Genomic DNA, 25,176 nt, shown 5'->3' with positions numbered 1-25,176 from the left:
GACCCTGCTGACCCACATTCCCAACCTGGATGGGGACAGGTGGTCTGTTCCCCTTGGGTTCACGGACGCCACCCCTGCCCCTCTGCCCATCAGCTCCCAGTGCAAGTGTGACTTCCTCAGAGAGGTGGTCCCTGAGTCTTCTGACCAGGAAAGACCCTCTGATATTGACCCACACAGCACTGTCCCCCCCACCATAGTGCCCAGCCACCACAATTTTACCCACATTTTGGGTTTTTTTGGTTAATGTGTGTATTAATGTCCTAGGGCAGTTGTAACAAAGTACCACAAAATGGGTGACTTGGTACAACAGAAATTTATTGTCTCACGGTCACGGAGGCCAGAAGTCTGAAATCAAGGTATCAGCGAGGCTGTGCTCCCTCTGGAGGCATGAGGGAGGCATCTGTTCCAGGCATTTCTTCTGACTCCCTGTGACCTCAGGTGTCCCTGGCTTGGAGACGCATCATCCCACCCTCTGTCGACACACATGCTTCACACGGCACTTCTCTGTGTCCAAATCTCCCCTTTTATAAGGTCACCAGTCGTAGTGAATTTGGGCCCAAACCTAATGGACTTATTTTAAGTTGTTGATCTCGTAGAGATCCTATTTCCAGGTAAGATCACATGCTGAGGTACTGGTGGTTAGGATGTCAACATACGAACTTTTAGGGGACATGAGCCAGCCGATAGCAGTATGTTGCCTCCATGAAGGCAGGGAACTTGTTTGTTGTTATTTTCAGGGGAGCCCCCAAACCTAGCATGCTTTCTGGCCTAGAGGGAGTGCCTAACAGCTATAGCCGAATGTATGAATAAAAGAAAGAAAGAATGAATGAATGAAAGCTGATTACCTGAGATCACCCCCACTGCCCTCATGCACCTGCGGCAACCTTGAAAAGCAACTACTCACAGGTGTCTTGAGACAGCTCCAACCACACAAGAATCAGGTCTCATCCTATCTATCCTGCCTTTCGTTGTTAGAGAATCTGAGCTTGAGGGAAACCACAGTGAATTAGCTCTGCTCTCCTCCCCCCTGGATTCGTGAATAGTGGAGAGATGTAGAACAATAAATAGAAGGAGTTTGGCCTTGGTCAAGTATAGGTTTGGCAGATTTAGCAGATAAAAATGTAGGATGCGCACTTAAATGTGAATTTCCCAAATATTGCATAGGACACAGTTACACCAAAAAGATGCCTTATTTATCTGAAATCCAAGCTTAACTGGGCACCTTGTGGTTAGTCTGGCAACCCTGGCTGTGGTTGGCATCTTGGCGGTGCACTAGATTTTTGAAAATTATGAGAGATTCCTCTGGAGATCAGAGTAAGAGGTAGGAGAATGGGGACTCTGAGTGAGGAGAGGTGAGAAGGGCAGAGCTCCAGATGGATCTGCTGGGGCCAATTTCTTCTGTGTCCGGCTCCTCCTATTTAGGTATAAACAGCTCTAGAGAAGCTTCTCACTCACCACCTCCCCCTCTCCTTCATCCTGTTTCCTCTCTTTCTGCCTCTTCCTTGCTTCCTCTAAGGTAATAGTCCTCCTTGAGAGAGTTAAGTAGTGTGTACCTACACAGTGCTTACACTAAGTACTGCCTGAACAGTCGTAGGGGTTTCTGCTCCATTATCTCTGCAGGTAGCTGGCCCCATGTCAGAGGCTCAGGGCTCACCTGTGATTCCAGGGCATGTGCCCACATGAACAGACCTCTCATTGTTCAGGGGATACTGCAAATTCTCCAGACTCAAGGCTAATCTGGGTCTAAATATCCTCTCTGTCTCTTCCTAGCTAGGTAACTAGGCCTATTGTAGTTCTCATCTACAAAATGGCAATAGCAATACATCAACCTTGTATATTGCGAGGATTAAATCCAATAACCATATTAGGGTGCCGTGGATCTAACACATAATACACATTTAAAGATATTAACTATCATCAGCATCATCGTCACTTTACCCATATTACCCTTACGTCTCCCCCGCCCCTAAAAAGCTGATCTAGTTGTTTAAATCCTTATTTCACTGCTGTGGCGGGTGCAGTGCTTTCACCAACATTTTGATAAGTTCTCTGGAGGCATACCTCCTCAGGGCTGCCTTTGGTCCAGCAGGAACCTGCTTCTGCTGACTTAGTCGCGTGTAGCAATTATCTTAATCTGGGTAGCTTTGATCTGGACATGAAATTCATCACTCACCCAAGCATTTCGATATGTAGATGACTTTATAGAAACTTTGGGGGAGCATGAGAGTTATTATTGTACTAACACAAACTGAATTTTCCATAGTTGTATTCACAGATTTCTGCACTTTTTCAACTCAGCCCCCACTGTTCTGCCACATTGTCTCCAACCTTCACCTTTCCTGCTCTCTTTCTCTCACCCTGCGCCCCAACTTCCTCTTCATTTCTGCTGAATCTCTTCAAGACTTTGGCCCTCAAAGTCTTACGTTTCTTCCAAGCAGCTTATCAAAATTTTTTTCCTGAACACACTTTCCTTCCTAAGAGAGTCTGGTGCAGGCTACTCAAATGATAAGTTTTACTCAACTACAATTACTTTGAAACACTCAGGGAAGAGCTTGAGCTGCCTTCTTCTTTTTTTAAAATTTTTTTTTTCAACCTTTTTTATTTATTTTTGGGACAGAGAGAGACAGAGCATGAACGGGGGAGGGGCAGAGAGAGAGGGAGACACAGAATCGGAAACAGGCTCCAGGCTCCGAGCCATCAGCCCAGAGCCTGACGCGGGGCTCGAACTCACGGAGCGCGAGATCGTGACCTGGCTGAAGTCGGACGCTTAACCGACTGCGCCACCCAGGCGCCCCGAGCTGCCTTCTTCTAAGGCACATTCTCCCTTTTTGTCTGCAAGAACTATTCTATTTCACTTTCGCTTTCAACATATGGCCCAGAGTCCCTTGCATCTCAGAAACTCAGTGGCCTCTTTAAAGAAGATTCCAGAAACATCTTTCCCTATCTGGGTAGTTCAGTTATCCACACTGCATCATCTCTCATCTCTAATTACCGTCACACATTTTGAATTGCACTTCATGAATGAAAAGCAAGGGTAGAAAAGAATCCCATCCAAAAAAAAAAAAAAAAATCCTTCTCAAGACAAAGTTGGGAAAATGGAAAGGTTTAAATGCGTGCTGGCTGAGAAGCCAGCCTGAAGCAGCCATGGAGGATGGACTTCCCTCCATGAAGTGGCAGCTGGACGGGCTGCCTGGAAAGTTTCCTGTGATTTAGTTCTGAGGCTCACATGTCAGAGTTATTGTTGGAGATTGGATTTGCTTCTGCAGGAACAGCGAGGATTCAGGGCACTGGCGCTGAGCCCTATCGATCTGTTTGGGTGATGTTAGCTCCTGAAGCCAAGGGATGTTCTTGAGGCTCCAGCATGAAAATCGCTCATTTTGACACCTTGGAACCATCCCCCACCTTGCAGAAGTGTGTCCAAGAAAAATAATGACTCTTACGACTCTGAAGGAATATACCTTTGGGTCAACTGAGGTTTCCAAACTTCATTATTACTCTAATATTTTGACATTGAAGAATTGGATTCTAACGTTGGGCTTGGGATCAATGCCAGAGGACTCTAGAAAAGTTATAAATAAGGCTTTTATGGGGTTCATTTCTTTAATTAGGGAGGCTGTGTAATTCCCAGCTCGGCAGCACAGTAGATAGAGTTATGGTGAATTTTCACTTGGTGTGAAATCGACTGTGGCATTGCATTCCCACTAAATGCAGCTTGACGATTCAAGCAGAAGCTGGAGGCAAACGTATTCAGCCCATGTGGCAGAGGAAGGAGAGACGAAGGGAGAACACACAGTGTTGTGTGGGAGACCAGGTATTTCCTGTCTCCATTCTTTCTCTTCTTACCTGACTGGCTTCCACTCTCTTCCTTGTCCCTGATTCGCAGAGTCTGGGGCGAATTTAGGGCCCGGAGAATGCCCTGGGTGAACAAACTATATATAAGAGGCTTCCAGAAGGCTGGATCCAAAAGGGAAGGGATTGGCGGAATGTTCTCACGGAACCACTGAGCCCGGGAGAAGAGGGAAGCTGTCTAGGATGGGGCTGAGGTCAGGGCTGGGCAGCTGGCGTGCGTGATGCTTCTCTGCTTCCCCTTGAAGCATTGATGCTTCTCAGGTGTAGTGGGTTGAATGGTGTCCCTTCATCCCCCTCCACCCCCCCAAAAATGCATGGCCAACTAGAACCCCAGAATGTGATCTTATGTGAAATAAAAGTCTTTGCAGATGTAGCTAAGATCTCAAGATGAAATCACCCTGGATTAGAGTGGACCCTGAATCCAATGGAGGTGTCCTGAGAGTAAAGAGCAAGAGACATAGACAGGGAGGGGGAAGCCATGTGAAGACAGAGGCAGAAACTGGAGGGACACGTCTCGAAGCCAAGGGGCCCCAAGGGCTCCCAGTGACACCGGAAGCTACAGGACGGCATGGAGCAGAGTCCCCCCTCAGACCCTCCAAAAGGAACCCACCTTGTCAGCGCCTTGGTTTCAGACGCCTGGTTTCCAGAACTGTTAGAAAATAGATTTCTGTTGATTAAGCCACTCAGAGAGGGGAGCCTGGGGGCAGGAGAAACACCACTCACCAGCCACAGGACACCCTTGACGCCCCTGAAAGGCTCAGAGCCCAGTGTGGGTCTGGCTTGGGGCAAACTGAGTTTGGGTTTGTCCCTCTCGTCTCCCCCCTTCTCTCTCCTTTCCATGAAGGGCCCAAGCCCCAGAACTTGGCTCTCCTACTCCTCTTCACACCTTCAGGAAACCTAAATGGTCCTGGTCAAGTCCAGTGAGACATGTCTAGGATTATTGCTTTGATTCCGTTGTCAAGCTCTTGCTGAAAACATGATTTATTCATCTTTGTTAGAATAATTCAGTCCCATTCAGAGAATAGCTGAGTGACCACCCTCTCCCTAATACTTTTGTGGACATTATCGTGTGCCCTCCTCAGAACTCTGTGACATGGAATGACTTTTGTCCTTGCTTTGCAGTTGGCAGCGCATGGGGCAAGCCGGTGGTCAGGACACTCATGGTGAGGGTGGGGCCGGGATTTGAACCCAGGTCCACAGAGACTGGATCCAAGGTAGTTGCTTTCTCCTTCCACACAGAGCATTTCATTAATCCACAGGGCCTCTTAGAAATCACATTTCCTCGGCGATAAAATTATAAATGCTCGTTACTGAAAATTTGGAAAACATGGAAGGGTACAAAAAGACTATAAACACCAACTCTTCTCCCAACAGAGAAAAATCATTATTACACTTGAAATACTTAATTTTCTTCCAAACATCATATTATACCTTTGCAAAGCAGACACAGAGTCATTTCATGTAAGTTTATTTTTCACCCTCTCTCCTCCTTAACAATGTGTCGTGAGCGCACTGTGTCCTTCAGCACCGTTTGGAAATACCACGGCTGCATGGGATTCATCTTGAGGATAAATTGCGATGCTTCCAACCCAGGGTCATGCATTCAAACTTTGTCTAATTTTCCCTTTCAGAAGCAATCCCATTGTGATCATCTTTGTACATAAATGTGTGTCTGTGTTTTTGACTGTTTTCTTGGGAAAGGATCCCCCCCGAAAGGGTCATTTCAAAGTGTTTCCAAAGGCAGCTTTGGCTCCTGGCTACCACGTTGGTGCTTCTGGGGGTTCTTTATTTTTCAAAACAGAACATAAGGAGGTATTACGTCTTGAGATGCGGAGAGAAGCTCTGGTTAGAAGAAGGCTTAGTTGAAGGACATCTCTGTCGATGTGTCTGTTTACTGTCCTCTGGCATCAGATCTGGGTGACTTGGAGTCTCATTTCCTCATGCTTTTTGGAAGCTGGCAGAGAGGTGCTCTCACGGGTCTGGCAAGATGAACAAGGTACCGTGTCCTGAGAGCTCCAGAGGCCCACCTTTCCCCGACCAGGTTGCTTCCCACACTAGAGTGGCATAGATGTCCCCTGGTGAGAGCCGCATGGAGCTTCCTGGGTGGGTGGGTGAGGGGTGTCCCTGCCTACTGCATGGGAAGGGCACACCCTCTGCGGGTACTGAGCTCAAAGGATCACACGTGCTCTATCACTTCCTTGCTTGTCGATTTTCCAATAAACTGACATCAAATCCTGTCCTATATCCTGTGACATCAAATCCTGCCAATGGCATGACTTGGAGCCTCTTTTGAGCGACAGGGATGGTAACTTGGGTGGAGCTTTCTCAACTTATAAAGTACCAGGTAACCACCTCATATGGGGTGAGTGCTCGTGATTCCTCCCTGGTCCTCTGGGGACCACCTTTTGCTTTGTGACCTCCAGTGTCGGTGGAACAGCTGTTGGCTCTGGAACACTGAGAATGTCACTGGGCTCGTGGGGATGGTACCAGCGACCGGTCTGTGAGAATGGGACTGGCCACATGCACGTGCCGCTCACCGGGGAGTCATTAGTTAACATCAGTGAGTGCTGTTCTTATTCAAGGTCATGGCGCCGCATGAGAGATTTTATACACAGATAGACCAGATACACGATTGCATCTGAATTTCAATAGCAATGATACTAGAAGTAGTCATCATCTTGAGAATTTTCAAATTACAAAGATTGGAAAAGAGGAAAATAAAAATTTCCTTCCAGATAATGTAATTGTGTACATAAATAGATGGTTAGAATTTGTAATAAGGATAGCCAGGTTGATAATGTATAAAAAGTTTTTTGTTTTTTTTAATTGCTGTATATGAGCCACAGAGACAGGCTGGGTGCCCATTAAGCAGTCTGTTTTCTGGGATTGGGCTTTTGGAACTCTACTGCAAATGGGCAGGGGTGAAATGAGGGCTTCCCCTCTCTCCTCCCCACTCCTCACTCCTTCTGCTCCCTTTTCTGCTTCTTCTCCCCTCCTGCCCACCTTCCCACCGCTACCCCTCTCCCTTCTGTCCCCTCCTCCTGACCACAGTCTGGACCCCAGTGAGCAGAGCTGGTCTAACATGTGGCTTTGGGAGGTGATGCGTGGGCTTCTGAGAGACGAGACCTCTGTGCAAGGGTGTATGTACCCTCACCACCTGTTGCTGTGAATTCGCCCCTGGGGGTAAATCATGCTTGCTGATGAACTGCAATCGTGTGACCTAGGAGTACTAACCCAGTGGCTGGAAAGCACCCAGGAACACATGACACATTCACCTTGCTCAGGTCCTTATCTTCACAGGGGTTCCTGTCGTGGATACACATTCCTACATACAATGTAGCAGAAGGCCCACTTCAGTTATACTTCAGTGGGGATTGTGGAGATTAGTCTTAATTAATCTTATTTACCTTGAGGTCCTCTAAGGAGTGGTTTTAACTTCTACAAAAGAACAAGGACAGTACTTCTAATTGGGATAATCTTAGTGAAACAGTGTAAAAGAAATCCAAGATTACGTGAGTAATAATTCCATTAAAAGAGGCTTTCTATACATACAGGAAAGCATTATGCTGAAATTAGAACTTTCTTCCTAATTCTCTTGACTTTTAAATCTTTGAATTGTGCCTAAACATTACTTTATTGATGGTGGCATGCCTTAACGTAATAATGTTCTGTTGTAAAATAACCCTTTATAGGTGCAGAGTTTTAAACAGAGAAAGCATTCTTCAGATAATAGGCTTTTATAGGTATTTGAGCCTGTATCTTTGTAATAAAATGTACTTCATCCCCTAGACTGCACAATCTTTTTATGACGTCCATGGGGGTGTTCACAGGTATTCAATTAGCTGTCTCCCTCTCTGAGGGAGAAAGACATTGAGAATTACAGGAAAACAATAATAGCAGATAAGCTACGAAGATTCAAGTGTGGTTCACGTATATGAAGTTTGCTTGTTTGGACTTTTCTGAGCAGAAGTAGCACGCATAATGTTTCCCCGCTAGTGTCCCTAGGTGGCCGTGTACAATGGAGCTAGTTCACGGAAGTTACCCCTTCGTGGTGTTTTAGAGGGTTTGAATTCATGTTGTCTGCTCCTCTGGCAGAGGCCGAGCTGATCACCTCCACTGGCTGTGGTCTATGAATTTCAGCTACCCTCACTCTACCCTCTTTCTGTGTTTCCTGAATGTAATAGGATTGCGGGGATTATGACATACACATTCATTGGAGCCTGGCTTTTGGTGTCCATTTGGAATTATCAAGAAGCTTGGTCCATTAGAAAATATGCTGTCCATCGTATTGATTTAAGAAGAGGAATTGACGTGTGGTATTTTGTCCCACTGGAAATACGAGAAATGATTTCTTATGTTGTATTTAAAATTTTTTCGCCATGATCACCTGCTGAAATAATAAATTCAAAATTAAGTTGGTAGAAACCCTGCCTAAAATCGACAGATTTTTAAAAAAAAATTTTTAATGTTTATTTTTGAGAGAGAGAGAGAGAGAGAAAGAGAGAGCACGTGTTGGGGAGGGGCAGACACACACACACACACACACACACACACACACACACACACACACAGAATCTGAAGCAGGCTCCAGGCTCCGAGATGTCAGCACAGAGTCCGACGTGGGGCTCAAACTCACAAATTGTGAGATCGTGACCTGAGCCGAAGTTGGACGCTTAACTGACTGGGCCACCCAGGCACCCCAAAACTGACAGATTTTTTTAAGAAAAAGGGAGATTTGAGAAACCTAGTGTTCCTTGTTCTGGAAGGTTCTGTACCAGGCCAGTTTGGGAGGGTGGCTGTGCCTTCCTCCCGTCCCCTGCCCCTGTGGGGAATGGAGGGCATGGGGCCGCAGGTTATTTAAGGAAGGATGCTGACAGTTTGACTGTGACACACGCCTGTATCTTCTGTTCAGGGTACGATTAGAAAGAGCCCTGATTCTGGCAGGCTCCAGGTTGCAGGTGCGGACTTGTGTGTCCTGTCCTTTGCAGTATTTCTGGCCACAGCTGAGAGGAGTGAGGGACTGTTCAGGGATATCTGCTTATAGCACAGAGCAGAGCCTCAGATGTTGAATTTGCTTCTGAACATTTTACAAGGAGCCTGGCATACAGTGTCGACAAATATTTGCTGAATGAATAAATAAATTGTCTAGAGTGTCTCTCCTTTTTTTAACCCTTCATTCACTTAAAAAAAAAAACGTTTTTTCTCCTGAAGTAGAATGCACACACAGAGAAGTGCACAGCCATAAATGTGGCATTTAGGAGATGACACTGTGAAACATCCCCGTGTCACCTTGTCACCGGCCACCTAATTCAGAGAGAAGACTGTGTTGGTCCACTCAGGCTGCTATAAAAAAGTACCCGCCAGGTGGCTTATAAGCAACAGAAATGTATTTTTCCACGTCCTGGAGGGTGGAAGTCTGATTTCCTGGTACGAGTGTGGTACCAGGCGTTCCAGATCGCAGACTTAATCGCTCTGTCCTCACCTGGAAGAAGTGGGGAGGGGGCTCTCTGGGCCTCTTTTGTGAGCACACTAATCTCATTGGTCAGGGCTCCACCTTAGGAACCTCATCACCTCCCCAAAGCCCCACCCCCTAATTACATCACCTTGCTCATTTTCAACAGACGGGTTTTGGAGGGACGCAAACATGCAGATCATAGCAAGAATGTTTGCAGCCCTCCGGAAGCCCCTCTCCTCCTCCAGATCACTGCCCTTCCCCTCCCCTTAAAGACCATCAACATGCGGGACGCCTGGGTGGTTCAGTTGGGTCCCCCTCATGCTCTGTCTCTCTCTCTTTCTCTCTCTCTGTCAAAAATAAAATAAAAATTTTCAAAAAAAGACCATCAACATGCTGACTTTTGCCAGCTCCTCTTTGCGGGTACACCTGGCAGGCAGCACCCTGAGCCCACAGGCCGTTCTCGGTGAATGGAATCGATCAGTATGTTTCCCTCTGCGTCTGGCTTCTTCTGTTCCCTGCACGTGGGCGATGGTCACTTGCATTGTTGTGTGTGGTTCTTTAGCTTTCGTGGCTGTTTGGTATTCTGTTGTGTGACTGCACAACAAATTATTCAGCTATCGTGCTGTTAATGGACATCTGGGCTGTGGACATCACGGCTTTGGCTCGTATAAAGATCCCTCCCTAAGCGTCACTCTGTGTGGCCCCTCGTCACCTGTGTGTGTGGCTCTGTAGAGGGTACACCCAGGCAGTGCTGCCCCTGGATCAGGGCAAGAGGGCCCCGTGCTGGGCTGTGCATAGAATAACCACAGCAAACCACACATTTATTTAGGGACACACGGCATCTTTCCCATTCAGCACCTGTCCCTCTGTGCAGCGTGACCCTTAATCCCAGACCTCTTATCTGGTGACTGACACCATCAGGCCCCCACATAAACTTCCTCACATTGGATCTGTGTTTTAAGAGCAGAGAAAAGGCTCTGAGTGCCAGAAAGGGGGTGTGAGTTGTCCCAGGCTTTGCAGTGAGGATGCTGCTGAGGGGCTTGGCGGAGTGCAGGTGTAGTGAGCTATGATGGGAAGCATGATGGCAAATCTACTCATTGGCTTATGGAAGGATTTCAATGCAAGAATTCTGAGTAGCTTTATATGTATAAAACATTTAATAGGATTAAATTATAGTTTAGAAATTTATATAATTACAGCTTTATTTGTATAACTTGGATATAAAATTCTTGACTTTATTAATTATAATGTGTGTTTGACCTTTAATTTAAAAAATTAATTTAGGGGCACCTGGGTGGCTCAGTCGGTTACGTGTCTAACTCTTGGTTTTGGCTCAGGCCATGATCCCAGGATCGTGGGATAGAGCCCTGTGTCCGGCTCTGTGCTAACAGTGTGGAGCCTGCTTGGGATTCTCTGTCTCCCTCTCTCTCTCTCTCTCTGCCTTTCCTCTACTTTCTCTCTCTCTCTCTCTCTCTCTCTCTCTCTCTCAAAGTAAATAAATAAAAGTAAAAAATATTTTGAAAAATTAGTTTAAGTATTTTAGGAAAAGAACTCTTTGGGAAAATACAAGTATTTTAAAATTATAAATTCTTGGGGCGCCTGGGTGGCTCCGTCAGTTAAGCGTCTGACGTCGACTCACGTCATGGTCTCATGGTGCGTGAGTTCGAGCCCTGCGTTGGGCTCTGTGCTGACAGCTCAGAGCCTGGAGCCTGTTTCAGATTCTGTGTCTCCCCCTCTCTCTGCCCCTCTCTCTCTCCCTCTCTCAAAAATAAATAAACACTAAAAACATGTTTTTTAATTATAAATTCTTTAAGAAAAAAATTTTTGATGTTTATTTGTTTTTGCGAATAGGGGAGGGCAGAGAGAGAGAGAAACATAGAATCTGAAACAGGCTCCAGGCTCTGAGCTGTCAGCACAGAGCCCAATGTGGGGCTGGAATCCACGAACTGCAAGATCATGACCTGAGCCGAAGTCAGACGCTTAACAGACTGAGCCACCCAGGTGCCCCCAAATTATAAATTCTTAACATTATTTCAAAACATTTACAGACTTCCGTATTTCATGATTTAATTTATATTTTGGTGGCAGTTTATTCAAATGTATACATTCAAGTAACATTTTATTGTATATTTTAATCTGAAATACATATTATAAGGTAAAAAGTTACTTTAGATCATGGAGAATAAAATGTAAATTAATTTTTGTGTATTTGTGGAAACAGAATATGGAAACAGGGCTCAGAAATGAAAAGCTAAAAAAAGAAGTAAGTTTTTCAGAGGGTGCCCTGCTTAGATTGAAAATGTAATCTGGAAACAAGGAAATTAAGCAGACTTTTGTCAAGTGTGACTCACATGAAATTTACAAACAGGATATTATAAATTTTATAATTAGATTTAATTAATGAAACAATAATGAAAATGAGCATAAAGTTATTCTCACCAAATAGAAAAAGAGGTCAGATAAAAATCTCTTTTATTTGTTAGTAAGGGAAGATTGAAGTTTGTTTTGGATCAAACAATGGAAATGGAAAAGAGTAATTCTTATCAAATCTGCAACCAGAAGCCGCAGACAGAGCCCCGCCTGCTGCCGTGATGAGGTGACATTCACGACATTGGTAAATTGGGCAAGAACGTGGAGACCTCCGCACATCGTCTTGATAGTGTGTGAATGTTTCTAGCAAACAGTCTGATTCAAATTGACGAATCAGATTTTCCCTTCGGTAGGTCTGACAGAACACTTAGTATTTTACATCAAAATTAAATTATTTCTAGCGGAAAAAGAAAGTACAGAGACCAACTTTTATAGTTTAGGTTTAAAGGCAAAGTATTTTATTTTTGTGTGTGGTGTCAGAAAGTGGTCCAGTCTTTCCCGGTTATTGTGGAGCCAGTCACTGTGAGCAGAAGAGTCCCCCCAGGGCACCCTGTACCAGGTGACGTGGTGAGTCCCTCATGCCAACCAGCACAAGTACAGGAAGTTTTTGGAGATGGTGAAGCTGTAGGTCAGCTTGAAGAACTCTGACCCTCAGAAGAACAAACGCTTCTCAGGCATCATCAGGCTTAAGTCCATTCCCTGCCCTATGTTCTCTGTCTGTGTTTTGGGGGACCAGCGGCACTGCAATGAGGCCAAGGCTGTGGATATTCCCCACATGGACATCGGGACACCAACGAAACTCAGCAGAAATAAAAACTTAGTCAAGAAGCTGGATTAGAAGTATGATGCCGTTTTGGCTTCAGCAGATCCCACGAATCCTGGTCCAGGACTGAATAAGGCTGGCAAATTCCCCTCTTTGCTGACCTCCCATGAGAACATCATGGCCAAAGGAGATGAAGTGAAGTCCACGATCAAATCCCAGATGAAGAGGGTGCTGTATCTGGCCTTGGCCATTAGCCATGTGAAAATGACAGATGATGGGCTTGTGAACAACATCCAGTTAGCTGTGAATTGGTGAACGTCCGGGGTTTATACATCGAGAGCACCATGGGCAAGCCCCAACGCCTACACTAAGGCACAGCTTGATAATCCCTAGTGCTGTCAAACAAACAAACAAACAAACAAACAAACAAGTAAAGGAATAAATAACGTGGCCCAACTCTTTCGCATGTCGCTGTCCAGTTTTCCCAATACCATTTGTTGAAGAGATTGTCTTCTTCCCATTGGATATTCATTCATGCTTTGTGGAAGATGAGTTGACCATATAGTTCTGGGTCCATTTCTGGGGTTTCTATTCTGTTTGATTGATCTATGTGTCTGTTTTTGTGCCAGTACCATACTGTCTTGATGACTATAGCTTTGTAATATAACTTAGGTCTGGAATTGTCATGCCTTCAGCTTTGGTTTTCTTTTTCAAGACTTCTTTGTCTATCGGGGGTCGTTTTTGGTTCCATACACATTTTAGGATCGTTTGTTCTAGCTCTGTGAAAAATGCTGGTGGTATTTTGATAGAGACTGCGTTGAATGTGTAGTTTGTTTTGGGTAGTGTCAACGTTTTAACAATATAGGATCTTCCAATCCATGAGCATAGAAAGTTTTTCCATTTTTTTGCGTGTCTTCAGTTTCTCTCATAAGTGTTCTATAGTTTTCAGAGTACAGATCTTTTGCTTCTTTGACTGCGTTTATTCCTAGGTATCTTACGGTTTTTGGTGCAATTGTAAATGGTATCAGTTCCTTGATTTCTCTTTCTGCTTCACTATTGGTGTATAGAAATGCAACCGATTTCTGTACATTGATTTTGTATCCTGCAACTTTACTGAATTTGTATATCAGTTCTAGCAATTTTTTAGTGGAGTCTTTCGGATTTTCTATATAGAATATCATGTTGTCTGTGAATAGGGAAATTTTTACTGCTTCCTTGCCATTTTGGAGGCCTTTTATTTCTTTTTGTTGTCTGATTTCTGTGGCTAGGACTTCAGTACTATGTTAAAAAACAGTGTTGAATCACTAAATTGTACACCAGAAACTAATATTATACTGTACGTTAACAAAATTGAATTTAATAAAAAGTAAAAAAAAAAAAAAAAAAAAGAAAGGCAAAGTATTTTGTAACTTTTCTACTTTTTATGACTTAGCTTTTGCCACCATGTTATTTGTGGCTGGAAACATCCGAGTTCTTAATTATAAGAACACAAAACATTCCAGGGCTCCTGGGTGGCTCAGTTGGTTAAGTGACCCACTGTAGCTCAGGTCCTGATCTTGCGGTCCGTGAGTTTGAGCCCCGCGTCAGGCTCGGTGCTAACAGCCTGGAGCCTGCTCCTGATTCTGTGTCTCCCTTGCTCTCTGCCCCTCCCCCACTTATGCTCTGTCTCTCTCTCTCTGTCTCTCTCTCAAAAATAAACATTAAAAAAATTTTAAAAAAGAACACAAAACATCCCTTGCACATAAAAATCACACAAGTCTAATTACTACCATGAAAATAAATCTGTACAGCAAACAACCAAGAATCTTCAAGAAAGACACGTGAACATTGAAATACATGGAGGTGGTGTTTCTTAAAGAATATTCTGTCGGGGCGCCTGGGTGGCTCAGTCGGTTGAGCGACCGACTTCGGCTCAGGTCATGATCTCATGGTTTGTGAGTTCGAGCCCCACGTCAGGCTCTGTGCTGACAGCTCAGAGCCTGGAGCCTGCTTCTGACTCTGTGTCTCCCTCTCTCTCTGTCCCTCCCCTGCTCATGCTCTGTCTCTGTCTCAGAAATAAATAAATATAAAAAAAAATTAAAAAAAAAAGAATATTCTGTCCAATATTTAGCAAAAATGATAATGTTTTCTCTGTGTGATGCCACTAGTACAATATTTATAGAAAATGATAGACATTTCTTAGTTTTGTACATATGATTTCAAAATTAGATGATAGAATGGTTGAATGTGGAATATAGAAAAAAAATGAATGCATATGAACATGATCAAGGATGGAAAATTCAAGTGAGATCCATATTTTAATGGATAAAACAGTGAGAGAAAAAAATCATACATAAATGTTTAAAAAAGTAAACACTACTCACTTAAACTAGATTGTACCAAGGACAAATGTCCTGTCGAACAACTAACGTTTTTGGTATATGATGTTAATTATCATACAAAAGAAAACAGGGACTTCAAAAGGAGTGGTTATGTCATTGGTTTTATATCTGTTGTAAAATGTATAGGTTTTGACTTAGGTAAGGACAAGATAAATACTTTGAGTTTTGGGCATTGATTTAAAAGATAGTTGAGGGACTATGGTAAAGGCACTAAGACTATATTAGTCAAGAGGAGAGCTTACAAACCAGAATTTTAGCTGAAAATCCATTTGTTACTGGGAGTCATGACTCAATTATATCCATAGTGACATATTTGTAGCAATGAATGCAGTAATTATATATGCTATTTTCTTTATCTTCCCAAAGGTGGAATATCTTATCAAATTTGACCTTTCAATCATTCTCAAACACCTGAAGGGAATACCAAATAGATGCCGGTAGAGAAATCAGATTTTATTTTGACGAGATATAATATTTATTAGAAGAGTTAAGTAAAACAACAAATGACTCTCAACTAAAAATTAATATGGTCCTTAGCACACAAATCAAATAAATGTTGAATCTGCATCCTACACAGTCATGGGGTATGAACTCATGCTTGCTAATGATATGTAGCAAAAAGCATACACAAAATCCAAATCCATATTTAGGTATAAATAGTTTTGAAATGTTTTTGTTTAAAAAAGTGGACTTTGCTCATGTGATACATGCATGGAAGGTGCCAGTCCAACAAAACTTGAAAACTTAGAACCAAGAAATGAAAATGTTTGCATGCATATGAAAAAGAGTATGCATTTTTACGTGTATTTATTTTTGAGAGAGAGAGAGAGAGAGCACGAGAGAGAGCGGGAGAGGGCAGAGAGAGAGGGAGACACAGAATCCAAAGCAAGTTCTAGGCTCTGAGCAGTCAGCACCGAGCCCGACGTGGGGCTCGAACTCACAAACCGTGAGATCATAACCTAAGCTGAAGTCAGATGCTTAACCAGCTTAGCCACCCAGGCACCCTGAAGCAGAGTGTGTATTAATGATTCTAAAACTAATTATGCCCATTGTGACTTAGGACACAGTCTCAAATGAAGAGAGATTTGAGTAAATTAAGCTGTGTTCTGTCAATTTGGTTTTCTTTATAATGTTCCAGAATTGAACAATTTAAAAGAGCTTACACAATTGAGTTAAGTAAGAATTAAGTAGATAAAATAAATGAAAGATTAAGGAATTTCTCGACTGTATATTGTTATAGCTTATTTAAACAAACCAATACTGATGTTACCATTAATGCAAGCTCACGCTTTTTTCAGAATTTCTTAGTTTTTACCAAATGTTCCTTTTCTGTTCCAGGATCCCATTCAGGATACCACATTTCGTTTAGCTATCTTGCCTCCTTGGGCTCTGCTTTTTTTTCGGGCTTTCCTTGTTTTTGATGACCTTGACAGTTTTGAGGAATGCTGGTCAGGTATTTTGTAGAATGTCTTTGAACTGGGATTCGTTTAATATTTTTCTCACGATTAGACTGGGGTTATAGGTTTGGGGGAGAAAGACCACAGATGTCAAGTACCATTTGTACCCCATCATATCAAGGGAACATACTGTCAACATGACTTGTGACTGCTGATGTTAAGTTTGAGCACTTGGGGAGGTCATAATTTTGTTTCTTTAAAGTTACCCCTATCCCCGCGTACTCTCTCTATGTGAGGGAAGCCCATGCTTGAGTGGAGAGTTATGCTCTACCCCTTAGAAAACAGAGTTATCTATTTAAGTTGTTTGGAATTCTTGTGCATGGGACACTTTTCTATTCTCCTCCATTATTTATGTATTTGATCATTTTTTTTTTTTATATCAGTGTGGACTCATGGATATTTATTCTATACTTTGGGTCATTATCTAATACTACTTTACTCACTTTGTTGCTCAAATTGGTTCAGCTTTGACCATTGAGAGCTATTTTAATTGGCTCCAGTGACTTTTTGCTATACCCCCTGGACATAGGTTTTTTATATTTTTTTATTTCATTTTTTTAACATTTATGTATTTTTGAGAGACAAAGCATGAGCAGGGGAGGGTCAGAGAAGGAAGGAGACACAGAATCCCAGGCAGGCTCCAGGCTCTGAGCTGTCAGCTCAAACTCCTGGACTGTGAGATCATGACCTGAGCTGAAGTCGGATGCTTAACCAACTGAGCCACCCAGGTGTCCCACCCCGAGTCATAGTTTTAATTAATTAATTATATTATTATTTAACACTTCCTTGCCTCTTGTACTACAAGATGCTCAAGGCTCCTCTTGTGTATTTCTTGCCCCAGTCCTAGAATCAACCATTTCCTCCAAGGATCCCTGGGTCGTCTCATTACAGAATGGTATTGGAAATCAGGATGTGGTGCTGGATGTGTTTCTTCTTACAGGGTGGTGGTGTTCCTGGGTTCTGTCATCTGGCAGAGAAAGGAAACATATGTGAGAATATCAACTTGTGCATAAACACAGATCTGTAAATATTTCTTGGTGAAGCCATTTGCATCTATATTAAGCTAACCATGAGTGTATGTCTCAACTCTCAACTGTTATGACCTGGGTCATTCTAACATCCTAGATGAAGTTGGAAGCTTAACTGACTGAGCCACCCAGGTGCCCCATCTTTTATCCATTTTAAAAATTGGGTTATTTTCTAATTTTTGACTTTTAAGCTTCTTTGTGTATTTTCAGTAGAAGTCCTTTATCAGATAGTGTTTTGAAAATATTTCCTCCCAGCCAATGGTTTATATTTCTATGCACTTAATGTGTGTTTTTACACAGCAGAAGTTTTTAATTTTCATAAAGTCCAAGTTAAGAATTCAGTTTTTTCTTTCATGGATCATACTTTTTCTGTTGAATCTAAAACCTCATCATCAAATTCAAGTTTTCATGGTTTTTCGCCTAGAATCTCTTAGAAAAGTTTTATGATTTTGCATTTTTCATTTAGGGCTAATATGAGTTAATTATTGTTAAAGTTGTACGATCTCTGTTAGATTTTTTTCAATATTGACATCCAGTCGTTCTAGCATCATTTTTGAGCAAAACTATCTTTTTAATACTGAATTTCCCTTTCTTTTTTTGTCAAAAATCAGGTAACTATATTTTTGTAGCTCTATTTATTGTCTTTCTGTTCTGTTCCATTGACTTGTCTATTTTTTTATTAATACTATGCTGTCTTAACTTATGTGGTTTTATAGTAAATCTTGAAATCAAATAGTGTGAGTCCTCTAACCTCATTCTTCTTTTTTAGTATTGTATTGCCTATTCTAGTTTTTTTTGCCTTTTTCTATATACTTTGCAATTCGTTTGTTGATATTCCCAAAATAGTCTAGTGGGATTTTGATTGAAAGTAACTTGAATCTATGGATTGGGTTGGAAAGAATTGTCATCTTAATGATATTGAGACCTCCCATCAGGAACATGGGGTATCTCTCCATTTATTTTGATATTTTTTGATTTCCTTCATCAGTATTTTATAACTTTTTGCATGTAGGCCCTATATGTATTTTTGTTAATTTATACATAATTATTTAATTTTTTGTTGGTATTGTATTAGTTGGTGTTTATATTCATCAGGGTTTGTAGAACCAACAGGATGTGTGTGTCTATATCTATCTTCCTGTCTCTCTCTTTCTCTTTCTCTATCATCTCTCTATCAGTCTTCATCATTACCACCTATCTATATCTATTATCTATGTTTCTATGTATCTATCCGTCATCATCATCATCTACCTATTTTCCTATCATCTATTGAGAGAGGTTTATTTTGCGGAGTTGGCCCCTGTGATTGTAGAGGCTTATTAAGTCCAGAATCTGAAGGGTAGGCTGGCAGGCTGGGAGCCCAGGGAAGAGTTGCAGTTTGAGTCCAAAGGCAGTCCGCAGCTAGAGTTCCTTCTTCCTCAGAGAAGCCCAAACCATGTTCTATTAAAGCCTCAGCTAATTGGATGAGGCCCGCCCATTTTATGGAGGGTAATCTGCTTTGACTCAAAGTGCAATGACTTAAGTCTTAATGTCACCCCCAAAACACCTTCACAGAAACATCCAGCATAATGTTTTTCAAATATATAGACACTGTGGCTCAGCCAAGTGGACACGGAGTTAACCATCAGAGTGCTTTTAGATTTGAAACTAGTTGTTTATTGCCGGCTTATAAGAAAACAATCGACTTCTGTGTTTTAAGCATGTACTGTGAGACCTTGTTTAACTTGTGTATTTTTTTTTTTTAACATTTATTTATTTTTGAGACAGAGAGAGACAGAGCACGAACAGGGGAGGGGCAGAGAGAGAGGGAGACACAGAATCTGAAACAGGCTCCAGGCTCTGAGCTGTCAGCACAGAGCCCGACGCGGGGCTTGAACTCACAGACCACGAGATCATGACCTGAGCCGAAGTCGGACGCCCAACCGACTGAGCCACCCAGGTGCCCCTAACTTGTGTATTAATTCTAGGCCTGTTTTTGTTGTGCTTTTCTACATACACAGTTATGTCTGTAAATAAAGACAGTTTTACTTATTTGTTTCCAATCTGCATATGCATATTTCTTTGTCTTTCATTGTTGCACCAGCTAAAACTTCCAGCGCCATGCCGAACATGAATGGTGAGAGGACATCATTGCCTTGTTCCTGGTCCTAGGGGGAGAGTGTCTGGTCTCTCATCCTTAAGTAGGATGTTAGCTTTAGTTTCTTAATAGAGGTTCTTGATCAATTGGAGGATGTTCTTCTCTCTTCTTAGTTTGTTGATAATTTTACCATGAATAGGCATTGGATTTTGTTAAATTATGATCAAATGATTTTTCTTCTTTAGCATGTTCATATGAGAATTGTATTGATTCATTGATAGATTTTTGAATGTTGAACCAGACTCATATTGCCTACAATCAATCCCACTTGGTTTTGGTATATAGTTCTTTTTATACATTGATGGGTTTGATTAGCTAACATTTTGTTGAGCATTTTTGCATCTATATTCATAAGAAATATTTTTCTTAACTTTCTTTTTTAAAATGTTTTTGTCTGGTTTGGGTATTAAAGTAATGTTGATCTCATAGACAAGTTATGAAGTGTTCCTTCTGATTTTATTTTCTAGAAGATATTATGGAGAATTAGTATTATTTCTACCATAAATGTTTGGTAGAATTTACCAATGAAACCATCTGGAACCAGTGCTTTCTTTTTTGAAAGATTATTAGTTATTGATTCAATTTCTTTGGTAGATATAAGGATAATTATGTTGACTATTTCCCTTTGTGTGAGTTTTGTTATTTTGTGCCTCTCAAAAAATTCCTTCATTTCATCTAAGTTATCAAATTTTGGGGCAAAGAGTTGTTAATAGTATTCCTTTATTATCCTTTTAATGCCCAAGGAATCAGTCTTATATTGGTGACTTGAATTCTCTCTTTTCTCCCTCTCTTCCTCTCTCTTATCCTGGCTAAAGGTTTATCAATTTTATTTATCTTCTCAAAAAACCAGCTTTTTGATTCTTTGATTTTGGTTCATTGATGCTTTCTCTGAATCCCACAAATTTTGCTGAGCTGAATTCTCGTTTTTATTTAGTTTAAAATATTTTAAAATTTTTCTGAGACTTCTTTTTGGTCTATGGGCTTTTTATAAGTACGCTGTTTATTTGTTTGTTTGCTTATTTATTTATTTATTTATTTATTTTTCATAAAAGAATTAAGATTTTAATTTAAATTTAAGTACATATATTCTTTTTTCTGAACAAAGATGCATCTAGAAAGACATACATTTAGTTTGATATTATTTAAGTTGGGAAACTATATTTGCAACTCAAGAAAAATGCTTTTGTAAATAATGATAGAAACAAACCTTAAAATATAAGACTTACACATGCTTTTAAATTCATTTGTCAGGAGGGATACAGAACTGAAACCGTAAGATCTGCAAGATGAATATTTAGTGAGGGAGTCTCTTTTTTTTAATACATTCCAGAATTTTTACAATAAAAACCTAAAAAGTCAGGGAGATTGTTAGACCAATCTTGTCCAAACGTGTTATAAAATTATAACATCTTACATTATCTAATGTTTTCTTGCTGCCAGTCTTAATTTTAAGACCATAAGGTATAATCTGAAAAAATTTAAAAACAATTTCCAAAGTTTATCCAAAAAAAAAAAAAGAAAGAAAGAAAAAACAAACACCCTATCTCAGTGGCCAAGGTCAAATCCGATTATGGTATTTTAACCCATTAGCAAACCTGGTATCTTCAATAAGTATGCTGTTTAATTTCCAATTGTTTGGGGGAAATTTCCAGCTATCTTTCTGTTACTGATTTTTAATTTCATTTAATAGTAGTCTGAGAATATACTTTGTATGATTCCTATTTTTTTAAGTTTGTTAAGGTATTTTTCATGGCCAGAATGTGGCTTATCTTGGTGAATGTTTCCCATAAACTTGAAAAGAATGTGTGTTCTAGCATCACTGAATGAAGAATTCTAAAACATGTCAGTTAGATCAAATTGATTGATGGTGCTGTTCAGGCTGTCTATATATTTACTGATTTTCTGCCCACTTGATATATCAATTACAGGCAGGGGGTATTGAAGTCTCCAACTATAATAGTGAAGTTGACTATTTCTTCTTCCATTTCTATCATTTTTTTCCTCACATCTTTTGATGTTTTGTCATGTGGCATATTCATGCTTATCATTATGTCTTCCTAGAGAATTGGCTCCTTCCTCACTATTTAATGTCCTTCTTTATCTCTGTTAATCTTCTTTGTTCTGAGACCTACTTTCTCTGAAATTATTATAGCTATTCCAGCTTTTCTGCCTGTTCGTGTTAGCACGATATAACCTTCTCCATCCCTTCAATTTTAACTTGAGTCTTTCTTTATATTTTATGTAGGTTTTCTTTTTTGTCGACAATATAGAGTTGAGTTTTTTTTTTTAATTCCGTGTGAGAATCTCTGTCATTTAAGGAATTTCTGAAGCCATACACTTTTTTTTCTATTGTATTTATTTTTTCGTTTTCTTTTTCTTTTACTCATTTAGCCCATCCCCCCTTCCACAACCTGTCCAGCAACCCTCTGTTTGTTCTCTGTTAAGCGTCTGTTATGTTTTGTCCCCCTCCCTGTTTTTATATTACTTTTGTTTCCCTTCGCTTATATTCATCTGGTTAGTATCTTAAATTTGAGGCCATACACTTTAAAGTGATTATAGATATATTTGGATTTTTACTGTTTTCAACCATTTATTATTATTATTATTATTTCTTTTATTTCTTTCTTTTTCTGCCATCTCTAGTTTTAATTGAGCATTTTATTTCCTCTCTGGGCATGTCAGCGTGTTACTTCTTTTAATAATTTTTAGTGGCTGCCTTAGCATTTACAACATACATTAAAAATTTTTGTTTTACTTTATTGATTTATTATTTTTTTTTGAGAGACAGAAAGAGAGAGAGAGAGCGAGAGAGAGCGCAAGTGGGGGAGGGGCAGAGAGAGGGGGAGACACAGAATCTGAAGCAGGCTCCAGGCTCTGAGCTGTCAGCACAGAACCTGACGTGGGGCTTGAACTCATGAGCTGCGGGATCATGACCTGAGCTGAAGTCGGACGCTTAATTGACTGAGCCACCCAGGTGCCCCTCCAATATACATTTTTAAGTAAACTGAATCAATCTTCCAACAGCACTATAGCCTACCATGTATAGTGGAAATACTTCTATGTGTAGGACAGGTACTTTTATAGGTAGTGTAATTCCTCACGCCTACCCCTTGCTACACTCCTGTCACTTAAGTGCTGTAATCACAATACCAAATTACTCTTATTCCCTTAAGCAAAGAATTAACTTTCAGATCGATCAAAAATCAGAATAATAAAAATATTATACTGTCGTTTATTTCTTCTCAGATGCTCTTCCTTTTAAAACAATATAGACCCAAGTTTCTAGTCTATATTGTTTTCTTTCTTCCTAGAGAGAGAACTTCTTGTAACGTTTTTTCCAGCGCTGATCTCCTGACAATGAATTTCCTCAGTTTTTGTTTGTCTAGGAAAGTCTTCATTTTCCCTTTTCTTTTGAAGGATAATTTCCTTGAAGGACAGACTTCTAGGCTGGTTGGTTTTTTTTCTTCCAACCCTTGAAATAGCTCACTTCTGTTTTCTGATGAGAAGCACTGCAATTCTTATCCATGTTTTCGTAGAGACAAGACTTCCCCCTGCCTTCTTTCAAGATTTTCTCTTTGTCTTTGGTTCTATACAGGTTCAGTGTGGTACGTCAAGGTGTGTGTGTCTGTGTGTGTGTGCGTACACATGTATTTTGGTATTAGTACTGCGTGGTACTTTCAGAGTTTTCTCAATGTGTGGCTTGGTATTGACATTAATTTTGAAAACGTCTGAGCCATTATTACTTCATATATTTCTTCTGCCCAATTCTTTCTTCTCCTTTTGCTATTACAACTTTTGAAATTGTTTCAAAACTTTTGGATGTTCTTTTCTGGTTTGCATTTTTTTTTTTTAACTCTTTTCCTCTTTCAGTTTGGGAAGTTTCTATTGACATACTCTTTTTTATTTATTTTTTTACTTTATTTTTATTTTTTTATTAAAATTTTTTAAATGTTTATTTATTTTTGAGAGAGAGAGAGAGGAGAGAGCATGAGTGAACGAGGGGCAGAGAGAGAGAGACACACACACACAAATCCGATGCAGGCTCCAGGCTCCGAGCTATCAGCACAGAGCTCGATGAGGGTCTCGAACTCATGGACCATGAGATCACTACCTGAGCCGAAGTCAGTCGCTTAACTAACTGAGCCACCCAGGCGCCCCTCTGTTGACACATTCTTAAGCTCACTGATTGTTTCCTTGACTGTGTCTAGATTACTGATGAGCCCATCAACAGTGTTTTTTCATTTCTGTTACCGTGTTTCTGATTTCTAGCATTTCCTTTCAGTTCTTAGAATTTCCATCTCTCTGCTTACATTAGCCATTGTCTTAGTCTTTTCAGGCTGCTGAAACAAGATGCCGTGTATTGTGTGGCTTTTAAATAATAGAAATGCGTTTCTCACAGCTGTGGAAGCTGGGCATCTGAGATCAAGGCACCAGCAGATTCGGGGTCTGATGAGACCCTGCCCCCAGGATGGCATCTTTTTGCCATGACTTCATACAGTGGAAGGAGCAAGGGAGCTGTGTAAAGTCTCTCTTATTGGGGCAGCTCTGCCACTTGGGAGGGCTCTGCCTTCATGACCCGATCACCTTCCAGAGACCCCACCTCCAGACGCCATCACACGGAGGGTTAAGATCTCCACATAGGACTTTTGGGAGAGCACAAACATTCAGCCCATAGAATCATCCACTTCTGCCTGTTGTCTCTTTATCCACTTAACATCCTAATCAGAGTTGTTGAAACATGCTAATACTCAACATACGAATCACAGTTATTTAAAATTCTCTGGCTGCTAATTCCAACATCTTTGTCACATCTGAGTCTGATCGTGATGTTGCTCTCCTTGTTTCGACTACTTTCTCTCGCTCCTTTGCGTACCTTGCCTGTTTTTTGAAGGCTGGGTAACAGGAATGGAGGCAAATAGGTCTTGGGTGTGAAGGTTTATGTTAAACTGGTTAGGAGTTGGGCTTCTTTTTCCATGTTTGCTCTAAGTGTAGGTGCCAGGGTCTGAAAATTCCTCTAGTTTTGGTGTTTTTGTCTGTGCTGTTGTCTTTAGTGTCCCTTGGAACTCTTCCTGGGGTCTGTTTCGCAGTGGTCTTGGCTCTGTTCCGCTGTTCCGCTGGGGTCCCGGAGCGGTTGGGGGGAAGGCGTAGGGGATGGGGAGTGTTCACGTGTTGTGTGGTCTGCTTGGGTCTCAGTGACTCAGCCTGGGTCTAGGGGCTGTGACTTTCACCACTGTGTCTCCGTGGACGCATCCTTTCCCCCCACGGTTCTTCCTCGATTCCCTCATTTTGTTTTCTGGAAGTCTGGCCCTGTTGGCTGCTCTTCCCCCTCGTGAAGCAGAAAGGCTCGCAGGGGTCTGGAGCAGGATAGAAGCACCTGACCCATCTGGGATAAAGTTTTGGGGATGCATTGTCCCCTGGGGAGTACACCTTTGCCAGGGAGAAGGTCTGGGCATATTTCGTGATGATTATTCCTCCCTTCTCCCTGCCCTGGCGGGGGATCCTTCTCAGGGCCTCACCGTAAAAACCTGGTGTGGCTCCGGGTAGTAAAGCCCATGAGAGTGTGCTCCCCCCAGCCCCCAAGGTGTGGGTTCCGGGGATTTCTTACTCTTCTGGGAGTCCACACTTAGCCTCCAGCAGTTCAAATCGCCGTGTAAGCGTGTCTTCCGGCTGACGGCTCCAAGGGCTTCTCCTCCAGGCAAACAGATCTTGGTTGCCCATCTCTCCGGTTGTGACCGT

At 41.6% G+C, this 25,176-nt stretch overlaps 1 protein-coding gene and 1 pseudogene across 2 annotated transcripts in view; both read left to right on the top strand.

The window, feature by feature from the left end:
• Positions 1-25,176, top strand: part of MED10 (mediator complex subunit 10) — a 179,778-nt gene that overhangs the window by 61,678 nt on the left and 92,924 nt on the right. The window lies entirely within an intron of this gene.
• LOC132676138 (large ribosomal subunit protein uL1 pseudogene) lies at positions 5,837-12,868 on the top strand (annotated as a pseudogene).

The sequence above is a fragment of the Panthera onca genome, chromosome A1, assembly GCF_046562875.1.
Source record: "Panthera onca isolate mPanOnc1 chromosome A1, mPanOnc1 haplotype 2, whole genome shotgun sequence".
Lineage (NCBI taxonomy): Eukaryota > Metazoa > Chordata > Mammalia > Carnivora > Felidae > Panthera > Panthera onca.
Note: the sequence above shows the minus strand (reverse complement) of the source record. Positions and strands in the feature narration are given on the sequence as shown.